The sequence below is a fragment of the Lissotriton helveticus genome, chromosome 2_1 (genome assembly GCF_964261635.1).
Source record: "Lissotriton helveticus chromosome 2_1, aLisHel1.1, whole genome shotgun sequence".
Classification (NCBI taxonomy): Eukaryota; Metazoa; Chordata; class Amphibia; order Caudata; family Salamandridae; genus Lissotriton; species Lissotriton helveticus.
This window is the reverse complement of record NC_136059.1, coordinates 399,408,082-399,421,800: the sequence shown is the minus strand read 5'-3', so window position 1 is coordinate 399,421,800 and position 13,719 is coordinate 399,408,082.

The following is a 13,719-nucleotide window of genomic DNA, read 5'->3' as shown; positions in this document are numbered from 1 at the left end:
CGCCACGCATCGTGGGCACACAGCGTCATGCACCTTGAAGTGCCGTTTTATCCTCTCCGGAGTCAAGTACGCCCTATGCAGTATAAAGAAATGCACCTGCTGAAACCGTGCGTTCCTTGTACCCTTCCACGTCCGCCGCAGGACCTGATTCCAGATCGTGTCCGGAATGGGCTTGCCTATGCTATCTTCCCATCGCGACTTCAAAGCCAGCAGTGGAGCCAGCCCCTCGTTCAACATTCTCATATGGAGACACGTCACCGCTTTAACAGTGCCCGCTGCCATCACCACATACTGGCATGCCTTGGTCACCTCCGGCTCGGCAAGCCCTACTCCCCAATGTTTTTGCAGCGCCGCCACCACCGCCGCGTGCAATAGAAAAGTGCCGTCCGGCAAGCAAAACTGCTCCTGAAGCACTTGATAGGGAACCAATGCTCCATCAATGTACAGGTCCCCCACCATCTGCAGACCCAATCCCTCCCATTCCAGAAGCCTTGACCAGTCACCCCCATGCGGCAGCGCGGTCAACATCCCCAGCGGTATTTCCGGTGCATACGGCCGGACCTTCCTCGCTCTCTTCAGACTCCGCTGCCAGCACATTCGAAGCGTCCTTTCTTCCACCGTCAGCTCTCTTAAATCCAGTTTCTGTTGCATAACTATGTAAGAAAGGACGTACTTTGGAATGCCAGCACCACGGTCACACTCAGGACTCCTGAATTCCCTAGCCACATTCTGCGTTAGGGTCTGCAGCTGCGCCGCTAGGTAATATAGCTCAAAGTCAGGGACCGCCAATCCCCCCTCAGTCTTAGGCCTGATCAGAGTCTCCAACGCCACCCTCCGCCGACCCTGGCCCCAAAGGAAGCCAGTCACCAACATCTTCAGTTCCTTAAAAACCCGCTGCGGAATCCATACCGGCAGTGTACGGAAGTCATAAAGCAGCCGGGGAAGCGCCACCATCTTCAACAATGCTACTCGGCCCAGTACCGACAGAGGGAGAGAGGCCCAGAATGCCATGCAGCCCTTCAACGCCCGGATGCATCGTCCTATGTTCCCCTCTAGGAGATCAGCTACATCATGATAAATTCGCACCCCGAGGTAGGTGAAGCCAGAAGGCTCCCATACCACCTCCCTTGCTAACGGGGGACAGGGCATACCTGCCCGCAATGGGAATAAGCAGGTCTTAGACCAATTCACCTTGAGGCCTGACAGCCGACCGAATCCAACCAGCATATCCACCGCTCCCTCCAGCGACCGTTCAGCGTCTGCTAAGTACAGCAGCAAGTCATCAGCGTACAACGAGATATAATGCGACTCCGGCCCCTGCGCGATCCCTCCATACCCTGTGCCCATCCTCGCCTGCGCTGCCAGCGGTTCCATCGCCAATGCGAACAACAGGGGGGACAATGAGCAGCCCTGTCTCGTTCCCCTACAAACAGGGTAGGTCGAAGATATCAGCGGGCCCAGGCGCACCCTTGCCTTAGCCGACGTGTAAAGGACCTTCGTCCAGCTCCGGAATCCCTCTCCAACTCTGAACTTCAGCAGCACCTCATCTAAATACAGCCATTCAAGGCTATCAAAAGCCTTTTCGACATCAACCGCCAGCACCACAGAGTCAAGAGCCGAAGACCCGGCACTATCCAAAATTCGGACCAGCCGTCGTATATTCATGGAGGTATTTCTAGTCGGGATAAACCCTGCCTGGTCCCTATGCACAAGCTTCGTCATGTGCGGCAGGAGCCTGGTGGCCAGGATTCGACTCAGGATCTTGTAGTCCACTGTCAACATCGACAGGGGCCTGTAAGATGTCACACTCAACGCATCCTTGCCTGGCTTCAACAGTGGCACCACCAGCGCTTCCCTCATTGATTCAGGCAGGCAGCCCCGTTGCCTGGCCTCCGAGTACACCACCAATAGTTTAGGCCCTAGGATGTCAACAAATTTAGCATAGAACTCTATCGGCAAACCGTCCACTCCAGGGGTTTTATTGCGAGCCATCTGTTTGATAGCTACTCTCACCTCCGCCAGCGTTATAGGACCTCCCAGTTCCTTAGCATCTTCACTATCCAGCACTGGCAGCGGGATCAGGGCCAAGTGTTCGCCTAACTCCTCCCTCCCCACCTCCAGGTGGCATGTATACAGTCCTGTGTAATAGGACTGAAAGCACTCCAACACAGCCGACTGCGAGTGGACCACCTCCCCTCCCTCCGCTCTTATACTCATGATCGGGCACCCCCTAGGCTCAGGATCCGCAAGTTTGGCTAGGAGCGCGCCCACTTTATCACGTTCCTCATGCACCCTGATGTTATACAATTTATAATCATAACACCGTAGCCGTTCGGTTTCAGTCGCCACCACTTCCTTAGCCTCCACCAATCTCTCCTGCAGATCCGGCCGTTCAGGCCTCCGACGTTCCAGATCACGCAACGCCCCTTCTGCTTTCGCTAAATCATTCAGGACAGTCGCCCGCACATTCGAGAACCCACCCAAGCACACGCCCCTCACCACCACTTTCATCGCATCCCATTCCATTGATCGCGATGTCGCAGAGCCCTCGTTCTCCGCAAAGTAGCGGTCAATGCCCTGCTGAACCATGTCACTGAACACCGGATCTTCCAGCGCCTCCGGCCGAAGCCGCCACGATGGGACCGCCGACCTAGCCCGTTGCCACTGCACTGACACCAATAAGGGGTTATGATCCGATATGGTTCTAGTCAGGTACTCAGTATGCGTCACCGCCGCTGCCAATGTGCCACTACACAACACTGCGTCCAATCTAACATGTAGGTCGTGTATCGCAGAAAAGTAGGAGTAATCCCTCATCCCAGGATGCTGTGCTCTCCACACATCAAGCAGCCCCCACTTCTCCTGCCAACCAGTCCTATGAGCCGCCAGCCTGCGCACTGGGGAGTCGACCAACGGCGGGTGCGACCTATCTAGCACCACATCAGTGATTGAATTAAAGTCACCCCCTAATAAGACCGGGCCAGCCAAAAAGTGAGCCAGCGAACTTGTTAATCCGTCAAAAAAGCGGGCCTGATCTGAATTGGGGGCATACACACTACACATGACCACCTCCCTCCCGTAAAGTCGCCCCTCCACCGCCACATATCTACCCTCAGGATCCACCCGCTGTGAAGTGACTTCAAACGGTATCCCTGCCCTCACCCAGATTAGGGTCCCTCTGGCAAATGCTGAGTAGGTTGTGCCAAACACCTGACCCCGCCACCTCCTCTGTAAAGCTCCGCATTCTTTCTTAGTTAAATGAGTCTCTTGAAGCATTGGTATCTGCACTCCCCGCCTTACCAGGTATGCATGCACCTTGTGGCGTTTCACCATCGTCTGAAGTCCGCGGACATTCCATGTAATACATTTCACATTAGGTAACGACCCCATAGTAGACAGTTCTGAGCAGTTCCACCACCAAACAGTTGTACCCCGCACTGCAGCAGTTGCTTCCCCCTACCCCACCTCCCCCCAAAACACCCCAAACCCCACTCCCCAGGACAGGACCTAATAACCCAGCTTCAGCCCCGTTCCAAACCATCAAAACACACACACACACTAGTCTGTGGTCGCCACCACAGAAGGCCTTAGGGGCCTCTAGAGGGTGATAGAGCACCGAACCTGGACCAGCAGAGCTCCCCCCCATGCCCTCAGTCCCACCCTGCTGTCTCCGCCCCATATCTGATAGCAAACCAAAAGTCCGGAGAGTCAGTCCCAACAGGTACCCCGGGGGTAACTGGATTCCTCTGAACATCACTCATTGAACACTCCATCCGAAGTCTGTGGGGTAACCACCGGTCCCTCGGCACTCCCCGCTTCTGAATCATCGTCTCTAGTTTTACCTCCTTCCTCCTCCGATGCCGATCCCTCCGACGTTCTCTCCTGCTGTGAACCTGTAATGTTTGCCGTTGCAGCCACAGCCCCTTTCCTTTCATCCGCCATCCGGGCCTCCTGCAAGGCCCTCTGGAGTTTGTTCCGTGAGCGAATGCGCTGCGATTTCCTGATCCGGAGCGGCTTCGGTCTTTCCCTTCCGCGTTTATTCGTGCGGTCTGTCCCAGCACGGTATGACTCCAGCCACGACCAAGCCTCGTCTGGAGTTTGGAAGAAGTGTGTCCTGTCATCAAGTATATCCCTCAGTCTGGCAGGGAAGAGTAAGGAGTACTGAATCCCCTCTTCCCTCAGCTCTTTTTTGACGGATAGGAAGGACGCCCTGTTTCTCTGCACTTCTTGGGTATAGTCCGGAAAGATCGTGACCTTGCTATTGTCCACCTGAAAGGGTCCCTGAGTCCGTGCCCTCTGTATCAAAAGATCGCGGTCTTTGTAATGCAGCAGTTTCACTACCATCGGTCGGGGAGGTCGGCCCTCCAGTGGCGGCCTGGCCGGGACCCTGTGCGCTCTTTCCAGGGAGAAGAAAGGAGAAAGCCCCTCCGGCGCCACGACCGTTTTGAACCAGTCCTCCATATATGCCACAGCGTCGTCTTTCTCGATCCTTTCCGGAAGGCCCACCACCCGCACGTTGCTCCTCCTGTTACGACTTTCCGCATCCTCCGCCCGTCTTTCCAGAGTCGCCAAACGGCCCATAATGTCCGCCAGCTTGTGTTCCGCTGTCACCACAGCAGGTTTCAGGTCTAGGAGTATCTGGTCATGTTCTTTCACCCTATCCGAAAGCTTGGCGTGGTCAGCTCTCAGTAGGCCCAGCCCCGTGGCAACCTGCGCAATATCATGGTGCAGCGTCTCTTTTGTCGTGGTAATCGCAGCCAGGATAGCATCAAGACGCAGGTTCAGCCGCTGTTCCGGCGTAGTGTCTTCCTGTGAGGCCCGGTCACCACCATTTTGAATTAAGGTGGACGCGTCGCCCTGCCCGGGCGGCGCGCTGAGATCCCCGCCCGCGGCAGCCATCTTGAGCTCAATGGATGCTCCTCTTGGACCACTGCCCGTGGCCACTCTGTCCACAGCTCTTCTGACAGTAACACCGCCTGCTGCCCCAGACCAGGGGAGTTAGCGTCCGAGTGTGCCTGGGTTCCACACCCCGGCAAAGTCAGCTCCCGCTCCTTCCCCGCGTCGTCCGTGTCCTCAGAACACTCCCTTAGGCTCCTACCGCTACCAGCAGGACACAGTCCCAAGCCACCACCAGGGCTCCGAGCCCCCTCTTAACTCCAGCCGCCCAGGCCAACAGCGTCTCCACAGGCAAGGAGGCGTGCACCCACAGGGGTCGATCGCTTCGGGTGTCCGGCTCAGGGCTCCGCTGCACAGCAGGCCAGCAGTACGGCCGCAGTCCTCGCTCCACTGGCGCCCCACTCTGCAACTCCGCAGTAACAGTGGTTCATGCGGGCGGACCCCGCCAAACCAGCAAGCCCCCGCCGTGCCAACCTAAATGCAGGGCACCCCCCGTTGCCAGGAGCACTCCGTCGGTGCTGAGCCTCTCGAAAGTCAGGGTCCCCAGCTGTGTGCGCCCCGGCCCCTCCGCCGCTCCCGCAGCCGCCGCTCGCTGCCAAAGCTGTGTTGTAGGCGGCCAGGTCCGCTTGCTAGCACGGCCCCCCCGGGGCGTCTCAAAGCAGCACTCCGACTGCGCGCCCGCTGCCCGCCGCAGGTGCCGCAGTCCCAGGACCATCCTTCCCGCACCAGCCTCCAAGACGGGGAGCGGGAGGGGGAGGGGGGGGGGGCTGCAAGGGGCCGCACTCACCGCGACCCGGGGGACGATGTCTTCAGCCTCCCGCACAATGCCGAACGCGTCCACAGGGAGTCCGCCGCTCCCCTCGCTCCACTCGGCAGCCACCAGGACCTCAGCTGCTCACGCCTTTCGTCTCCGATGTGCTCCGGAGCCTCACGCCGCCATCTTGCCTTTGTCCCCGGCCGGGCTCCTCCGTGCGCAGATCCCGGTCTCCGCTCGTCCTCCGGGGCTCCGCCAGCAACCAGACTCTCTTCCCCGAGTCCAATTCACCTCCGACGGCGAATTCGCGCCTCCAGAGGGTCCGCGGGCGGCAAAAACAGGAGAAATTACGGGACTTGGCGCGGAGCTGTTCGCTCAGGCGGCCATCCCGGTCGGCGCCAAACCACGCCCCCCGCACTCAGCACCACTCTAGTCAGCGCCACTCCACTCAGCACCACTCTACTCTACTCTGCGCAGTTACACTCTAGTCTGCACCACTGCACAATACTCTGCATCACTGAACTCTACACCAATTTAACTAAAAAACAATGCACTTTACGCCACTGCACTCTATAGCAATTTACTCTACACCACTGCACTCTATGACACTATACTGTACACTAAAACACAATATACCACTGCAATATATGCCACTGCTCTCTATGCAATTGTACTCTACATAATTGCAGTCTATGCCACTCTATTCTACTCTGCACCACTGTAACTCTATCATACTTCTCTCTATGCCACTCTACTCTGTGCCACTATGTGCCAATTTACTGTTTGCCACTCTACGACACACTACAGCACTTTACGGGAGTCTAGTCGTCAACTATGCACTCTCCTCCACTTCACTCTCTGCCACTCCACGCCACTGCATTCTGCGCCACTCTACCCTACACCACTCCACTCTACTGTGTAGCACTCCACCCTATGCCACCCACGCTTTCCGAAGTCCAGAACCCAGTGCCTCGCTCCTAGACCTGCCGGACCGATAACAGGATCATTTCTTCATTTGTCAAGATTAGGAAAATCCTCACATCAAGAAGGTTTCCTATGCCTCATCCGGCCGTGAAGTATTTAAAACTCACGAGATCTTTCATTTGACTTAAAGGGTCTAGGGAGCGAGTGCCTGATTACAAAAGATTATATCAGGAAATTGATTATTTCTTTGAAAGAATATATAAATCATCAATAATTAAAGGAGACACGAAGGTGAACAATATAAATCAGCTTTTTATCCGGCTACCATCAATTAGCAATTATCTCAATTCGCTGTGCTCTTTCAAAGAGTGACATACGTGGCTACTCCAGAAGAAGGCGCTGGTCGCCGAAACGCGCGTAGAGAATTATTCCTTTATGCCACTTTTTAAATTATGATTATATGTCTTTTTTTGTACTGATTGTCTTTTCATGCATTTTATTAATTTGTTGACAAATAATTTGCTTTTAAATTCATGATTTGTATTATATAATTTATGTGATTAATTCTCTTTGTTTATATATTGTATAGCACTGATTGTTTTTTATGTCTCTATTAATTTGTTATAAAATATTTTGTTCGTGATTTTAAGATTTGAATTATATATTCTGTATGATTGACTCCTCTTTGTTTATATACTTTATAATAAAAATATTTTAATTAGACCTACTCACACTATTTCGTTTTATATGATTTTTCTATTGTGATAAAAACAGTTGGTTGGTTAAAGTGCCTTGGTTGTTATCTCTCATGCTGACTTCAGTTTACTCTGCCACACTCCACTCTCTGCCACTGAACTTTACACCACTCTCTCTACACCACTGCACACTATGACACTGCACTCTACTCTGCACCACTCTGCTCTAGTGCACTCTTTGCCAATGAACTGTGCAACACTACACTATACGCCACTCTACTCTGTATCGCTCCTCTCTATGTCAATTTACTCTACGCCAATCCACTCTAATACACTATAATCTACACTGCACTCTATGGCACTGCACTCTACTCTGAAACAATCGACTCTATGCTACTGCACTGTATGTCACTCTGGTCCACTCTATGCAACTGCAATCTACCCTTCACCACCCTACTCCATGCTACTCTATTCCACTCTACTGCACTCTACTCCATACTGTTTCACTCTACATGACTGCACACTACGCCACTGCACTCTACACCTCTTTACTAAAAAACAATACACTTGATGCAACTGCACTCAATGCCGATGCACTCTACACAACTTTACTCAAAACCAAGACACTCTACGCCACTGCAATCTATGCCAACATACTCTGCACCACTGCACTGTACGCCACTATACTTTACTTTGCAACACTCTACTCTATGTCTGTGCACTCTACGCTACTCTAGTCCACACCATTGCACACTCTGCCACTATACTCTACACCACTTCACTCTACACCAATGCACTATATGCCACTCTACTCTACACCACTGCACCCTACAACACTCCACTCTGTAAAACTGCACTCTTTGCCACTGAACCCCATGCCACTCTACTCTGCACCACTCTACTCTGCACCACTGCAATGTATGCCACTGCACTTTACTCTGCACCACTCAACTCTATGCCACTGGATTGCACTCTACGCCAATGCACCCTACAAATGCACTGTACCCCACTACACTCTATAATACTAAACTCTATGCCACTCTAATCTACTCTGCACCACTGCACTCTATGACCCTGCACTCTATGCCTTTCTACTCTACTCTGCGCCACTCTACTGTACATCAGAGCACTTCACGCCAATGCACTGTACACCACTTTACTAAAAACCTATGCACTCTACACCACTGCACTCTACACCAATCTGCTCCGCACCACTGTACCACTTTTCATCAACCTTATCTGTATCAACAACAACAATAGACCCTGCAATGGAATTTATATCAAAAGAGGGTGGTGGGGGTTTGGGGGGGCTGAAGAAGGCAAAGTCACCCTCTAAGCGTTCCTGACTATATGATCCCTCTTTCAAAATTTGCTGTTGGCAACAGACTACTCCATTTACAATTGGCTTGGGAGGCATCAACGTCCGACTAGTGGGTTTTGCGCACTATCACGGGGGGGGGGCACCAGGTTGAGTTTATGACTCCCCCAAGGGATTCCGAGTTGAGACAGACTCCATTGCTTTGGCAGCAAAAGAAATGCCTGGCTCTGATTCAAGGTGTGGATTCTGCAGTAGAATGCGATAGTACAGGTGCCTCTTTCCAAAAGAGGACTGGGGTACTACTCAAATATCTTTCTGGTGGAGAAAGCAGCAGGCGACTTTCGAATGATCCTGAACCGAAGTATCAAAACAGGTTTGTACCAATGCTACCCTTCAAAATGGAGACTTTGCAGTGAGTAATTCCACTAATGTTCCGGACCAATCACAACAAAGTTTTTCTTTCAGAATTTAGAATGATGGCATTGCGGTCCTTGGCTTTCCAGTTGTTCAACAGCCAGAGCCTTCTGGTGAAATGTTGGTTGAGGCTTCTGAGACACATGGAAGCTGCAGTATTCACAGTCCCTTGGACCAGATTCTATCTGCGGTCCTTTTGGAATCATCTGCATGCCTGGTAATGCCCAGCTTCAGAGGAATTCAATGGTCAAATTCCAGTGACTTGGGAGATTCAGCAGGAACTTCTGTGGTGGAAGAATCCCTGCTGTCTGTCAAAGGGAGTGTTTCTTCAGCCCACCCAAAAGTATTGTCTATGGATGCCAGCTCCTTCGGTAGGGGGCTACTCTGTAGGGGCAGTCATTTTAGGCCAAATGGTCTCTTCCCGATAGCAGATGCTCCTCCAACTGGAGCAAACTCATGGATGTGTTCCAGACATGCTTGGGTTTCCAGCAGTCTTTGAAGGGTTGCAATGTAGTGGTCCAGATGGACAATATGGTGGCAATGACGTTTGTCAACAATCAAGGGGGTTCCAGGTCAAAGTCCTTGAGTCTAGTTGCAACTCAGTTGTTCCTTTGGGCTAAATGTCACCTTGTGTCCCTTTGGGAAGTGCACATCAAAGGACTGGACAATGTGGTGGCAGATTCCCTCAGCAGGGGCTTTCCTTCCTCCAAGGAGATGTCCCTAATCAGGAAATATTTTCTTTAGATCTATGTCAGGTTTGGGAAATCAGGTCTGGACCTATTTGCATCTCACCACAATGCTCAGGTTCCCTGTTATTGTGCCATCGTTACTAAGGAGGGAGGCTGAGGGGCTGGATGTCTTATTGATGCCCTGGCTGAGGTCTCTTCTGTATGCTTTTCCCATAATAGCTCTAATTCCCAGACTAATGGCCAGAATGGTGAGGAAGCGCAGGAAGCTGATCTTGGTGGTCCCATTGTTTCCTCTTATGAATTCCCTTGCTGTTCAGGGTATGTGGTTTCTACCTCTCTTCCCTTCCCCTCTCAGGGTATCTCATATTCTCTCACTCCAGAAACTTTGTCTCTCGGTGTGGAGGTTGAGAGGCTGGGTTACAAAACAAGGGATTGCCTGGACATTTAGTTATTGCCATCCATCAGTCTAGGAAGCCTTCCACTTTGAAATCTTAGGGTCGTCAGTAGGGCAGTTTTCAGCAGTGGTGAGCCCCTTTGAATATTTCCTCTCTAGACTGTCCTTGTTCTTCAGTTATTTTGGGATGATTTTGAAAATAAATTATTGATTTCTATTTCGGAGGCTCAATGGGTTGCAATTCTTTCTGATTCTGACGATTTGGTGACTCATTTGTTGAGGGGTTTCTCCATGACCATGCCTTTTGTTTGGCCTTTATACCCTTTATGGGACTTGCCTTTGGTCTTGAAGGCTCTGATTTCCCATCCTTTCAAGCTTCTGGAAACTGTAGATGTTAAGTTCCTGACTATGAAAGTGTTTTTTCTTGTATCCATCACTTTGGCTAGGCGTCTGAGGGAGTTGGGTGCTCTGTTGGTCCTGTTGGGGGCGGAGATATAAGTTGAAAAGGGTAAGAATCAATGCTTAACCCTGTGGCACTCCCTGCTGAAGGGAGATCTGTTGTGAAGCCACCTGAGTGACATCGAACACCTTTGTATGCCATTATCGTTCGCATAATGTGTTGTCTGATTGTCCTAATTTTGGCATGGAAGTACTGCGGTCTGCCTTGTCTTGATTTTTTTGTTGCAAACTGTGTGAAATAAATCACTGTTGGATGCTGTTAGAAACTGTGATTTTATTGCAAGGCACGGAGGCCAATATTATGCATATTTGTTTAATTGCAACTCACAGCAGCAACTATGCAACAAAACAAAGAATAGGAACCTATAAGAGTTCTGAATGTAACTTGGTTCCCTGTGAGGCTGCCATCTCAGAGACGCTTCAATGCATGGGCAAAGGGGGCTCTGGCCCAGGGCCCCAGCCTTTCAGAGGGCCCCCTGACAGAGTCAGCTCAGTTCTCCAGAGTTTTGCCCTAATGACCTTGAATATTGTTTAAATAGATTGTTTTTGACTACTGTTTTCCTTTAAATCATTTTTTATGTACCTGATCTGTGAGAGTCTACTACAGCCATTTTGCAGATAAATGTTTATGTTTCATGCAATATACATTTTTTTTGGTAAAATCTGTTTATTGGCATTTTTTAATAAAGACATCACATTTCATGAGACATTCCAACAGCCTATGCACATTATGCGTACATAACAGGCGGTCTTCAAGGATCCATACACCTTACACGTAGGTAGCCTAACCGCTTGATTAAAATAAGAAAGAAAGGAATTGTCCCGCACATTACTGGCAGATCATAAATTGTCGGGTAACCGCCTCAGGGCGAGTCCATGTCTGTACACGCGCTAAACTGGTGCATGTTAGCAGAATAGGCGGTGGATCTTCCCTGCACCAGGGTTGTGCACATCCTTGACATTTATTCAACAACTTTAAATCAACAACAAATGAAGCACAACTGAAACAATAGCGGCAATTTCATGCAATATACATAAAAAAGTTTTTTAGATCAAAACAAGGCCTAACATATAAGAAATGGGAGTGCGTCACAGTGATTATTTGCAGTAATATTGGTGAGCAGCTGCTGTGTTACAATATTGAAAACACACATAACTAACCCTGAATATTAGATGTAAACACATTTATGGCCTTATTTATGAGAAGTGATGCATTGCTGTGTGAAAACAGGGATACGTCACTTCTTAGTGCGCCCTCCTTGCGACATGATGGATGTGTCATATTGACTGTATGATGCATCATGTCGCAAGGAGTTACAGATATGTCAGTATTTCTGACATATCTGTAGGCGCAAAAGTGATGCATTGCTGGGGTGTGTCTGAAAATAGATGCAATGTGCCCAGCAATGTGTCCTTTCACATGGGGCTTGTCTGCATCAGTCTTACACCTGCTGTGAGGCAGGTGTAAGATTTTGACGCCATGGTGTCCTAGAAGTGGCGCAATGATTTCTGATAGATTTCAAAGCGTCACTTCTATGAAGAAGAAGAAGAATTCTTAATTGCTCAGTTAATTAAAACCATTGCAATCAGCATATTTACATGTAGATGAACTTAAAATAAAACTTTGGTCTAATAAAATATTACTATCAGGCATTTCAGTTAAATAAACTTTAAAATGTTCTAAGAACTTACTTGAGCAAAAAAAAATTATGTTGGAAGGCGATTAGGCTTTCGATTATCTAAATGCTTAGTCATTATGTGAGCAGGAAATAAAAGGCAAGCTCGCAGGCTCCCTGCGGCCTTTACAGATTCTTTGGAGTTTGTAATCTGTCCATGATGATTGTGGCTTGAGTTTGTGGTAGAGGCTTGCTGGGGCGGTAATCGGAGTTAAATGTTGTGTGGGTTAGTGTCTTCCGGGCTCTCCCTTCTGTCGTTCTGCTTCTTACCAGCTTTTTCCAGGAATTTTACCAGATGACTTGCTAATTGGATGTTTTTTCCATCGGAGCATGCTTTGACTGCCTGCCGGCATGTCCTTATTCCCAGTTTCTTTACTGCTTGATCTGTCGGCGGCCTTCGATATAATCTCACATGAGAGGCTCCTGGAGAAACTTGCTAGCATTGGCCTGGCAGGGACCGCCTTAACATAGACGTCATCCTTCTTGGCAAATGGATCTCTGGACATCTGGCTCCCACCTTTCTCATTCCGTGTTCCAGCCATGAATGTAGGTGTCCCTCAGGGCTCCATTCTCAGTCCTACCCTTTGTAATATATATCTACCCCCCTTACATTTCTGGTAGAGGAAGAGGTCGCCAAAATTGTTTCCTATTCTGATGACACTCAGCTGATTTTTAGGTGTGAAAAAGGAACCGGCTTTGACAGGGCAATGATTAGGTCTTGCCTCACAAAGGTTTTTAACTGGCTTAAGATCAATCAGCTGAAGCGAAATCCTGACAAAACTGAAGTTATTTTCTTTGGTAATCCAGAAACACCTGACTGGAGCTCTTGTTGGCCAAAAGATCTGCTGCCCCTGCCCGCGGAAAAGGAGAAAGACAAAAACCTAGGAATTGGCGCTTGCTTTGGCATACTCCGGATGCTAAAAAAATTCCTGCCACTGTTACTGCTTGAGAGCAGAAAGATTGTGGTGCAGGCTCTGGTTACATCAAAGCTTGACTATGTCAGACTTGCCTCCCTAATCCAGCTTACCCTTGAGGAATTCAGTCACTTTCAGCAGAGCGGACTCCGTACTGTAGTTAGCCCTAAAACTGAATTGGGACTCATGAAGGAGCTTTCCACCTTTAATGTGTTTTTAGAGGGCCTTGTTTACATGCTTCTCTAATACTTTGGAGAGGGCCGGAAGAAGGGAGATTGCCCTGTAGTTGGCAGGGTCTGTTGGTTTGGCGTTAGCCTTTTTTATCAGTGGAAGAATCTTAGCATTCTTTCATAATTTTGGCATGTTGCCTGAGGAGAGGGAAGCATTAAAGAGCTAGTTTACCATGGGGTTTATGGTGGGAGCTAATAGGTTCAGGATATTCGCTAGACATGGGTCGGTAGGAGAGCTAGACTTAATGCTTTGGAGAAGGGTCAGTGACTCTTCAAGCTGAAACTCAGGGAAAGCTAGTGAAGATGGAAGATCCAAGTGTTGAAATATGCTAAAAGAATCAAGGTCAGTTCTTCCT